Below are 12,020 nucleotides of genomic sequence, written 5' to 3'. Positions count from 1 at the left end.
TCTACTTAATGTGTATGTGGAATTAAGTTTACTTTTGTGAAAAACATGTCAAGAAAGAACAAAGATATAATCAAACTATTTTATGTAGTCTCTTTCACCAAAATATTGGTAGCTAAATGCCTAAGGAGGGCTAGAAATAAAATAATCAGGTGACTATGTGGCAAAACTCATTTTTTAATTTATTCATGCATTCATTCAATATACATCATTTGAGCACAGCAACTACCCCTATACTAATAAAAGGGTAATATGCAAATTGGTCAGGACACCCTCACAGTAACGACCGAATAGCAGGTTGTGTGGGATGACCAGGCCAGCAGGGGCGTTAGTGAGAGATGACCAAACGACCGAACAGCAGGCTGCATGGGGCGATCAGGCCGGGGGGGGGGGAGGGCAGTTGGGGGCAACCAGGCTGGCAGGGGCACAGTTGGGGGTGACCAGACTGGTGGGGGGGCTGTTGGGGGCAACCAGGCCAGCAGGGGGGGGGGGCAGTTAGGGGAGATCAGGCTGGCAGGCAGAGGCGGTTAGGGGTGATCAGGCTGGCAGACAGATGAGCAGTTAGGAGCCAGTGGTCCCGGATTGTGAGCGGGATGTCCAACTGCCGGTTTATGCCCCATCCCAGTGATCAGGCCTACCGGCAGTCGGACATCCGCTGAGGGGTCCTGGATTGGAGAGGGTGCAGGCTGGGCTGAGGGGACCCACCCCCCTGTGCACGAATTTTTTTCACCAGGCTCTAGTATATAAATAAAGTTATATTTGCGACCTTCAGACTGATGTAGGGATTTACTCAAATAAATACAATAGAAATTGGTTGGTTACTTTGGAAGTTTGAAAGGTACTTGTAATCACATTTGTATATGCAAAAAATATCTACCTAATGTGTACGTGGTATTAGGTTTACTTTTGTGAAAACATGTAGAGAAAGAACAAAGGTATAATCAAACTATTTTATGCAGTCTCCTTTCATTAAAATATGGTTGTTAAACTCTTAAGAAGGACTGAAAATAAAATATTCTTCCAACAGCTCCATAAAGTTAGTAGTCCTATGTCATAGGACTACACCCCGCCCCCCCCCCCCCCCCCCCCGCAGCTAGTTATAGATCCTGGCTTCAAGATTTGGGGTGACTACAAATCCATGTGCTTTCTGATACAGTCATGCACTGCATAATGACCTTTCATGAACAACAGACCTCATATATTACACTGGTCCCATAAGATTATAATGGAATTGAAAAATCCCTACTGTAATATTGTCAACAATAATAAAAAAAATCCCTATTGTCTTGCGATGTCATAGACATTGTGGCCACTGTAATGTCACAGTTCAATGCATTACTCACGTGTCTGTGGTAATGCTGGTGTAAACAAACAGACTGCACTGCCCATCGTATAAAAGTACAGCACATATGATTGTGTACAGTACATAGCACTTGATAATAATAACAAATGACTATATCACTCATTTATGTATTTACTATACTATACTTTTTATATTTATTTTATGGTGTGCTCTTTCTACTTAAACAAAAGGCGGGGCGGTTTGCTGTAAAACAGTATGCCGTGTTATGCTGGCAGCAGCCCCATACATCTTGTGTTTACTGTGTCTCTTGATGGCAACATTTTCTCTTATTCTTGATTTATTCTCCCCGTCATTAAGCAGAACCTGACTATATTCCAGAAATAATGGATAAAGTGGAAGAAGAGTGTCCATTATTGACTGCAGTGGGATAAAAGATTTTGCCCTTACTTCCCCCACCCCCTCACCCCCGAGAAAGAAGCAGATTTTGTCATGGAATCAATTGCTTGCCCAAGCTCTTCAGCAAAGGTGGTGCTTTGGGTATCCCCATTTTCCCAAGGCTGCCACCATGGGCCCAAGATCTAGATGGGCTGCTCTGTTCTGATTCACAGATCAGAGGTAGGCGAGTCCTTCTGGAGGACCCTGGGCAACCTTCAAACAAGACCAGGGCCAATCAGATTTGGGAAAGGCAGGATCTGGTGGGGATCAAAGAACAAAGAACAGCACAGGAAGAAAGAAACATCCTGGAGGAAAACAGAAAGCCGATTACAAGGTAGCTACGATCTCATTTTTCAAGGCAGTTCAGGAAGTTCATGGATCCTTAATAAGGATTCGCTTCTTGCCACCAAGAGACGCCCACAGGTTCTTTACTTGGATATATTCTATGTGATTGTAATAAACTTGCATTACATTTCCAGCTCCTCATCTTTGGAAATAATATTAACTTCTAGTTCATGGGTCATGCCAAAGAGATTGACATTGCCCCAATGGGGAAAAGCAAGAAATTTGGGCTCTTGTAGAGGTTAAGCAGAACTTAAAGAAATTATGTCCTAGCAAAAAAAAAAATGTTTTAATAGCATTTACCTTTTCTTATTATGACATTAAAGTATGCTTATTGTGAAAAATTAAATAATGCAGACAAGTGAATAAAGCAAAAAATGAATTCTCCTACTCATAGTCACTGTTAGAATTTTGCTGTATTTCTTTCTCCCTTCCTTCCTTCCTTCCTTCCTTTTCTTTCTTTCTTTCTTTCTTTCTTTCTTTCTTTCTTTCTTTCTTTCTTTCTTTCTTTCTAATCTAAGCATCCATGGATAATAACACACTCATCCTATACAATAAAGAGCTAATATGCAAATGGTCATCACACCCTCATGCCATCACAATGTAATGGCTCAGACACTCAACACTGGGGAGAGAGGATTGGGGACCAGCCAGGCACAAATGAGCTCCTGAGAGAGGAATGGGAACCAGCCAGGCTGTGGCCCGGGAGAGGGACAAGCCACCAACCTTGCAGTCCCAGGTGCCAGCGGCTGCGCCTGCACCTGTGGCCCAGGAGAGGGACAAGCTGCCTGCCCCACGGTCCTGGGTGCCAGAAGCTGGGGCTGCAGCCCAGGATAGGGACAAGCTGCCTGCCCTGTGGTCTCGGGCACCTGCGGCTGTGGCCCAGCAAAGCTGCCTGCCCACAGTCCCCTGCAGCTGCAGCCAGCCCAGGCAAAGCCGGCCCGCGTCCTGGGTGCCTGTAGCCAGCCAGAAGGAGGGAAGCCTGGGTCCCAGGTGCCTGTGACTGGCTGGAGGAGGGAATCCTGGGTCCCGGGTGTGGGGCATGGAAGAGGCTGTTAGGGGTGATCAGGCCAGCAGGGGAGCAGTTAGGGGTGATCAGGCAGGCAGGCAGAGGTGGTTAGGGGCAATCAGGCAGGCAAGCAGAGGGGTTAGGAGTGATCAGGCAGGCAGGTAGGCGAGCAGTTAGGAGCCAGTGGTCCCAGATCATGAGAGGCAGTCAGACATTCCCCGAGGGGTCCCAGATTGGAGTGGGTGCAGGCTGGGCTGAGGGCCCAACCCCCCCCATGCATGAATTTTGTGCACTGGGCCTCTAGTGTTACATATAAAAGTGTGTGTCTTGTTTTTACTTAATATTTTATTACCTTTTCCATATCACTAAACATTTCTGAATTTTTTTATATTTAACAGATTTATAATATTCTATTATATTGGGTATCTATCATATATTCTACTTGATAAATATTAACAAATAGTCTTTCAGGAAAACTTCTTTATGTTCTTAACATAGGCATGTCATCAAATATTTTAATAGTAAATTAAAATATTGTGAACTAGCCTGGCCAGCATGGCTCAGTGATTGAGCGTCAACCTATGAACCAGGAAGTCACAGTTTGATTCCAGGTCAGGGCACATGCCCAGGTTGTGGGCTCAATTCCCAGTGTGGGGCATACAGGAGGTAGCCAATCAATGACTCTCTCATCATTGATGTTTCTATCTCTCTGTCCCTCTCCCTTCCTCTCTGAAGTCAATAAAAATATTTTTAAAGAAAATATTGTGAACTACAACACTAGGCTTTGTGAATGACATCTGGCTAAGAGATGCAATCTGGCCAAAAGGATTGAGATATTAGTATTGGCCCCTGCAAAGAGTGAGTTAAAGGGGTGATAAATATCATATAAAAGAATGGTGAAGCCAATGTTGCCATTGGATCTAATGGAAGTGTGACCAGGGCTCATGCTGGGATAGTGCATGTTTGTACATGTATGTGAGTGCATACATGTGTGTGTGTGTGCACGTGAGAGAGAGTGGGGTCATCAGTGGGATGAGGATTCCAGACACATGGAATGTTCTCTTGCAGCAAATGTATAAGCTGGAGACCATCTGTTCTATCGTAGGGGTAAAAAAAAGAGCAAAGCAAACTACATCCTGAAGATTCAGAATTAAGGCTAATCAATGAGGTAGTAAGTTTCAATAAGTGAAACTGGAATTTAGGGCAGTAGCAAAAAGAATACATTAAGGAAACAAAGGCAGGGGTGATGGCTACAGAGAACCATGGTCTAAATGCATCCATTATACCTGGAGGAGAAGAAAGCTTGCTCCTTCCAGCATCTGCACAGGTGTTTGAGTTGAGGACTCAGGTGGTCCATTCTATACTGCCTTCTCCTCTGTTACCTCATATGATGCTCACTCAATGGCCATCTCATGCCTCCCTTCATGAAGCACTTACATGTTCCAAGCAGAACTAAGCATTTTACACTATCACAAGGGCGGGGCAAATAATACTGGTCTTTTGGTACAGATGAGAAAACTGAGGCTCGGAGCAGTGAATTGACTTGTTCAAGATCACATAATGGGAGAATAAGAGGTAGGAAGTGAGTGTGTTTTCCATCTTATATTCCAAAATACTTGACCATTTAATAGTTTTGTATGCAAGCTCCTGGCTGTTGATGCCAGCAGAGAATGCTGACAGGAGAAGGTGACCTATACAGGGACACTAGAGGGGTCGGGGGACAGGAAGGCTAGAACATTTCAGGGTGTGACGTCTGGATTGGAATCAGACCAGCCAGTCCCTGAAGAGCAAGATGATCTGGCTCTGAATTTCTCTCATTTAAAAAGCTGGGTTGTTTGCCAAAACCGGTTTGGCTCAGTGGATAGAGCGTCAGCCTGCGGACTGAAAGGTCCCAGGTTCGATTCCGGTCAAGGGCATGTAACTTGGTTGCGGGCACATCCCCAGTAGGAGGTGTGCAAGAGGCAACTGATCGATGTTTCTCTCTCATCGATGTTTCTGACTATCTATCCCTCTTCCTTCCTCTCTGTAAAAAAATCAATAAAATATATTAAAAAATAAATAAATAAATAAAAAGCTGGGTTGCCCACATTAGACAGTGATGCTGGCAGAGCTCAACTCTGATTCTTTCTATCTCCAGTGCTGATGGCCTTTCAAAGGTCCCTGGAAACCCAGGACTCCAAAACTGCCCTCCTAAGCCTGGCACCCTTAGATTAAAATGCCCCTTTCAATGTTAAGAACTTCCCAGAAACCAGATTATGCAATGATAACAGCAAACATCAACATGTTCACTCTGTACTAAGCCCTTTCTGTGCATCATCTCATTTAGCTTCATATCAACTCTAAAAGATTTAGTAAAGCTAAGGAATCTTTGTTAGAACACACTGATGGCAAATGGCAAGGCAATCATTCGAGTCCAAACTACTGAAGTTAATTAAATAAATGTTAAATAAATGAATGGGTGGAATCTGTCAGTAAAATGTCCAGATTTGAATTCAGACCACACCAAATCCACATCTGCTATTCTCACCACAGCACATCACACTCTTGGAGGCATGTCTAGTGCAGAATAGAAATATCAAACAGGCAAAATTAACATATGGGGAGACAGATATAAAGAATAAACTTTCACTGGACAGGTGTGGCTCAGTGGTTGAGCATTGACCCATGAACCAAGAGGCCATGGTTCCATTCCCAGTCAGGGCACATGCCCGGGTTTTGGGCTCCATCCCCAGTGGGGGGCATGCAGGAGGTAGCTGATCAATGATTCTCTCTCATCATTGATGTTTTTGTCTCTTTCTTCTTTTCCATTCCTCTCTGAAATCAATAATTTCCATTACCCATTTGCTTATGATGTTGAAAGACATGTGCTATATAAACAAATAAAAGCTCTGGGTTTCATTAGTTGTTAATTTCAGTCTCTTCTCCCTCCCAAAATATCATTGACTAGAGGTCCGGTGCATGAAATTTGTGCACTCAGGGGTTGGGGGGATCCTTCAGCAAGCCTGCACCCTCTCACAGTCTGGGAGCCCTCGGGGGATGTCCAACTAAAGGCCCAGGGGGAGTGGGCCGGAGCCGGCAGATGGACATCCTTAGTGCTGCCGTGGAGGCAGGAGAGGCTCCCGCCACTGCCACTGCACTCACTTGCCATGAGACCGGCTTCTGGTTGAGTGGCACTCCCCCTTTGGGAGCGCACTTACCACCAGGGGGCAGCTCCTACACTGAGCATCTGCTCCCTGGTGGTCAGTGTGTGTCATAGCGACCGGTCGTTCTGCCATTTGGTCGATTTGCATGTTAGCCTTTTATTATATACTAGAGGCCCGGTGCATGAAATTCATTCATGGAGGGGGGGGTGTCCCTCAGCCCAGCCTGCACCCTCTCCAATCTGGGACCTTTCGAGGGATGTCCGACTGCCCGTTTAGGCCCGATCCAGGTTGGATCGGGCCTAAACAGGCAGTCGGACATCCCTCTCACAATCCAGGACTGCTGGCTCCCAACTGTTTGCCTGCCTGCCTTCCTGATTGCCCCTAACCACTTCTGCCTGCCAGCCTGATCACCCCCTAACCACTTCCCTGCCAGCCTGATTGATGCCTAACTGCTCCCCTGCCAGCCTGTTTGCCCCTAACTGCCCTCCCCTGCAGGCCTGGTCACCCCTAACTGCCCTCCCCTGCAGGCCTGGTCCCCCCCAACTGCTCTCCCCTGCAGGCCTGGGTCCCCCCCAACTGCCCTTCCCTGCAGGCCCGATCACCCCCAACTTCCCTCCTCTGCCAGCCTGCTCACCCCTAACTGCCCTCCCCTGCAGGTTTGATCACCCCAACTGCCATCCCTTGCAGGCCTAGTCCCTCCCAAATGCCCTCCCCTGCTGGCCATCTTGTGGTGGCCAACTTGTGTCCACATAGGGGCAGATCTTTGACCACAAGGGGGGCAGCCATCTTGTGTGTTGGAGTTATGGTCAATCTGCACATTACTCTTTTTTTTTTTTAAATATATTTTATTGATTTTTTACAGAGAGGAAGGGAGAGGGATAGAGAGCCAGAAACATCAATGAGAGAGAAACATCAATCAGCTGCCTCCTGCACAACCCCCACTGGGGATGTGCCCGCAACCAAGGTACATGCTCTTGACCGGAATCGAACCCGGGACCCTTCAGTCCGCAGGCCAACACTCTATCCACTGAGCCAAACCGGTTTTGGCTTACTCTTTTATTAGATAGGATACAGCAGTGGTCGGCAAACTACAGCTCGCAAGCCACATGTGGCTCTTTGGGCCCTTGAGTTTTTGGCTCGCGAGCCACGGTTTGCCTACCACTGCTTTAGGACAATGATTTGGGTGATACCTTAGAGCAGTGGTCGGCAAACTGCAGCTCGCGAGCCACAAACTCAAGGGGCCAAAGAGCCGCATGTGGTTCGCAAGCTGTAGTTTGCCAACCACTGGGATAGAGGCCTGGTGCATGGGTGGGGGCCAGCTGGTTTGCCCTGAAGGGTGTCCCGGATCAGGGTGGGAGTTCCCTTGGGGTGTGGAGTGGCCTGGGCAAGGGGCCTGTGGTGGTTTGCAGGCCAGCCACACCACACCCCCACCCCGGTGACCCAAGCGGAGGCTCTGGTAATTGGGATTTATTTATCTTCTACAATTGAAACTTTGTAGCCTGGAGCGGAGCCAAGCTTTCTGCTCGCTCCGTGGAGGCAGCCATTTCTGTTGGGATTTATTTATCTCCTGTAATTGAAACTTTGTAGCCTGGAGTGGAGGCCTGGGCTGGCCAGGGTGTGTGGAAAGCTTGGCTTCCTCCATCGCCAGGGAAACCCAAGCCTCCCTCCTGCTCTCTCTGTGGCTGAAGCCATCTTGGTTGGGTTAATTTGCATACTCACTCCTGATTGGCTGGTGGGCGTGGCTTTGTGGGTGTAATGGAGTGGTGGTTAATTTGCATATCACTCTTTTATTAGATAGGACTAGAGGTCTGATGCACAAAATTTGTGCAAGGGGCTCGGCCCTTGCAGCCCCGGTTGCCTCACTGCCCTGCCCACTGCTTGTTCCAGAAGGTCATTCTGCAGTCTGGTCTAATTAGCATATTAGCTCTTTATTATATAGGAGGATTGATCCACTGAGAGTCTTTCTCCATTCTGTATAGAATCTTACTTGCTGAAGAAAAAGAAACCTTGCATGAGTCATTTCCAAGTGGACATTTGGAAGGATGGTAAATAGGGAGTCCCAATAGCCAGTCCCAGCTTTCTCTCTCTCTCTCTCTCTCTCTCTCTCCCCCCCCCCCCATCTCTAGCAGGGACCTGTTCTTCATTCCCACTCAGCCTTGTTCCTAGGTCATCCCCGGCCCATGGTGGGGGTCCTGAATTTAGCTCAGCCTCACTCTCCACTGCCCATCACCAAGTCATACTCCTTACCAGTCTGACCGGATGCTGTGCCCTGATTCTGCCAATAAGATCCTACCTCCTGTAGGTACTACTGTTCCCAGGTTCCTGTCTGGCAGCCTGCCTCGAGCTTCCAAACCTTCCTAGGAATAAGGACTACCTTTCTCTTCTCGGGTTCCTACCAGGAATTGGAATACTGCCCCAGGCTCCAAGTCTCTGGTTGGGCTTGGTCTCTAGAGGACAGATTCCTGGAGCCAACTTCCTGACTGTATTTCCAAGTATCACTTGCCCCATGTTCCTCCTTGCTGGGCTCTAGCTGCTGGTTGGGAATATTCCACTTCTGTCTTATGGCCTCCCTCCCCTTCCCCCTTAGCCAGCTGCTCGCCTGAGCTGTAAGCAAGATTGCCATACACTTCAGTTGCCTGCTAGGTAGGACCTCCTTTGCCAGCCCCTGCAATTTCATCTATTCCCCAAGTGCAGAGTTTTACCTCAGTGGTACGTCCAATGCCATGTCCCAAGCCCTCTCTATCTTGCCTAAGTAACAGGACATGCCTTACAGTTCTATGACATAGCCATGGCTTTACACAATTGGTGTGTCCTGGAAACATCCTTTTTAAATCTAACTTTCCAAATAAAATCGCTCAAATATTCTAGAGAGAATGTTTAAAGAATAGTTTTCTGACCCTTTTATATAAAAAAGTGAATGTTGACCTATGAACCAGGAGGTCACAGTTTGATTCCCAGTCAGGGCACTTGCTGGGTTTCAAGCTCGATCCCCAGTAGGGGTTGTGCAGGAAGCAGCGGATCCATGATTCTCTCTCATCATTGATGTTTCTATCTCTCTCCCTCTCCCTTCCTCTCTGAAATAAAACATCTTTTTTTTAAAAAAAAAAAGTGGGGAGCAATATGGTGCTGTGTGAAGGGTATTACCTAAGACCTGAGTCTTTGATTTGAGTCCCACCTCTCACAGATTGAGATCTTGGAATAATCATTACACAGTGTTCCTGGCACTTTTTCTTCACCTGAAAAACAATTAGGGTAATTTAATCATTTTTAAAGCCCAGTTTAGTTGTAGCAGTCTCAATTCCTAATAGTTACACCTGAATATATATTGTTTTGTATATTTAAATATCCAGGTAACAAGTTCTCAACATTAACTACACTGGCATGAGCTTTCTGCCTGGGTTTTGCTCTTTTATTACTGTTGTTTATGTTTTTATATGCTGTCCTTCATGAACTGAAATTGTTATAATAGGTGACAACTAAGGTAAGCTCCACAGAAGGGGAGCTGCCTTATCTTTAGAGAGAAGCTTTTTATTTTTTATGTTTGGAAATAAAAGCAAGGAGAGCTCTACTGAATGTGAATATGTGGGCCACCCCAAGCCACCTGAGAATAGGTCAGAACCTGGTGCTGAACAGGGATGGCTGAGAGCAATGCCTCTGAGAAAGAGAGACACCATCATCCAGCTCTTTTCTTTGGTAATTAATGGGGAAGCCTTTGTATCTTTGCATTAGACCCTTTAATCTAAGGGTTGCTAAATGTTTTGCAAACATCAATTAATTCAATTAAACTTCACCTCACCGCCTTGAGGCAGGTGATAGTGAAGTTCGCTTCAGGTAACCACATCTGTGCTTGCTCCAGTGTTGTCCACAGGTTAGGCATTAGTACATATGAGCATAATTAATAATAACAGTAAACCTTGAGTTCAGATAAAATGGTGTCACGCGAGGTCTCACGCATTTTACAAAGATCAGATTCAGGTAATGGGGACTAAAGAGGAACCTGGAGGGAGTTTATTGCCAGTGATGACAAGGCACTTATTTCAGGTTCCAACCACTCCACACATGACCTTGAACAGTCCTTTGTGACCCCTTTGTTACTCAGTTGCTACAGCTCTCAAGTTACTTCACAGAGGTGTTGCAAGGAATAATGTTTGCAATATGCTGTGGAGTCCTTAGATGAAAGCTGGAAATTAATACATGACGAAACATTATTACCACTTCTCTTCACACCATCTAAAAGATTAGACAAGGGAAGTACAAGCAGGCTCACAGTCCTGGCAGAAACCAGTCCTGGAATTATGTCCATTTAACATCTAGTCTATCCACCCAGAGAGACTGAGAACTGCTCAGCGTGGCCCACATGCTCCTGGAATAAGTGAAAGCAAGCTGAAACACCAGGTCAGCAAAGAAACAGCAAATTATTTATTTTCTTCCTTTTCCATTCTTATTTGAGATGAAGTGATTAAGAGGAAATGAGTGCAAAGAGAGAATGAGAATCAGGAAATGGCTGAAGCAGCTTTTCCTCTCAATTCTGTTATTAGTCTGCGTGTATAATCCATAGTCTCCGAATGAGCTTGTGCAGGAGCCCTCCTCTGTGCCTTTGCTTTCAATCTCCTTTGTCAACGTTTTCCCTCTCTGCCTGGGCTGACCAGCAGCCCCTGAGCGACAGCGAATGGATTACTCAGACACAACATTTGCTGTGAAAGAGAGGGCTAAGGAACTGCCTGGCTAAAGGAACCAGACAGCTTTGATTGCCTGCCTCGTTAGGTTTTTATTGTAACAGCAGTTTGAGATAAAGTTTCTCTTTTAGATACGATCAGTAGGGTAAGTAATTTGAGGAGGACACATGTGTTTGCAATGTCCTTTAAGCAAGGACACCCAAAGATTTCAGCATAAGGATTCCAGTAAACACCTGCGGGTCTGCAGGTGCACAGACTTGTTAGGAAAGGTCAAGGAATAATTAGGGGCACCGCCTTCGGCACTCCCCTAAGTCAGAATTCCAATAAACAGGGCAGGCGGCCTTCTTGCACACTTCCCTTTTCTCAGAATGTCCTCCGTACAAACTTTCCAACCAAGTCTCTCGTGTGCTCCTCAACACCTCTCTATCTCCATTTATCTAGGCCAGCAGGGAACTCGCTACCTTCTTGAAGCCTTTCTGGCCTGACTCTTACCTCAACTCTCTCTGCCACTCTTTTGAAATTAGCACACATATTGGATATTAGCAATACTTTGGTGTTGGTTCTGCTTTCTAATAGCCTTAACTCTTCCAGGGAATCTTTTCTTAATCTTTTCCTTCATCTAGTACAGGTCATGGCGTGCTGAAGTTAATTAAATAAATGAATGGGTGGAATCTGTCAGCAAAATATCAAGATTTGAATTCATACCACACCAAATCTACATCTGCTATTCTTATTACACTACATCACACCCTGGGAGGCACATGTAGTAAAGAATAGAAATATCAAATAGGCAAAATTAAGAGAAGAAGAAACTGCTATAAAGAATAGCCCTAGCTTGTTTGGCTTGGTAGGCAGAGCATTGGCCTGCAGACTGAAGAGTCCCAGGTTCAATTCTGGTCAAGGGCACTTGCCTGGGTTGTGGGCTTGATCCCCAGTAGGGTGCGTGCAGGAGGCAGCCGATCAGTGATTCTATCTCATCATTGGTGTTTCTATCTCTCTCTCCTGCTCCCTTCCTCTCTGAAATCAATAAAAATACATTAAAAAAAGAATATACTTTCACCAGACAGGTGTGGCTCAATGGTTGGGTGTTGACCCATGAACCAGGAGGTCACAGT

The sequence above is a fragment of the Plecotus auritus genome (genome assembly GCF_963455305.1).
Source record: "Plecotus auritus genome assembly, chromosome: 2".
NCBI classification, from domain to species: domain Eukaryota; kingdom Metazoa; phylum Chordata; class Mammalia; order Chiroptera; family Vespertilionidae; genus Plecotus; species Plecotus auritus.
The sequence above is the reverse complement of the archived record's forward strand: the minus strand, read 5'-3'. Positions refer to the sequence as shown.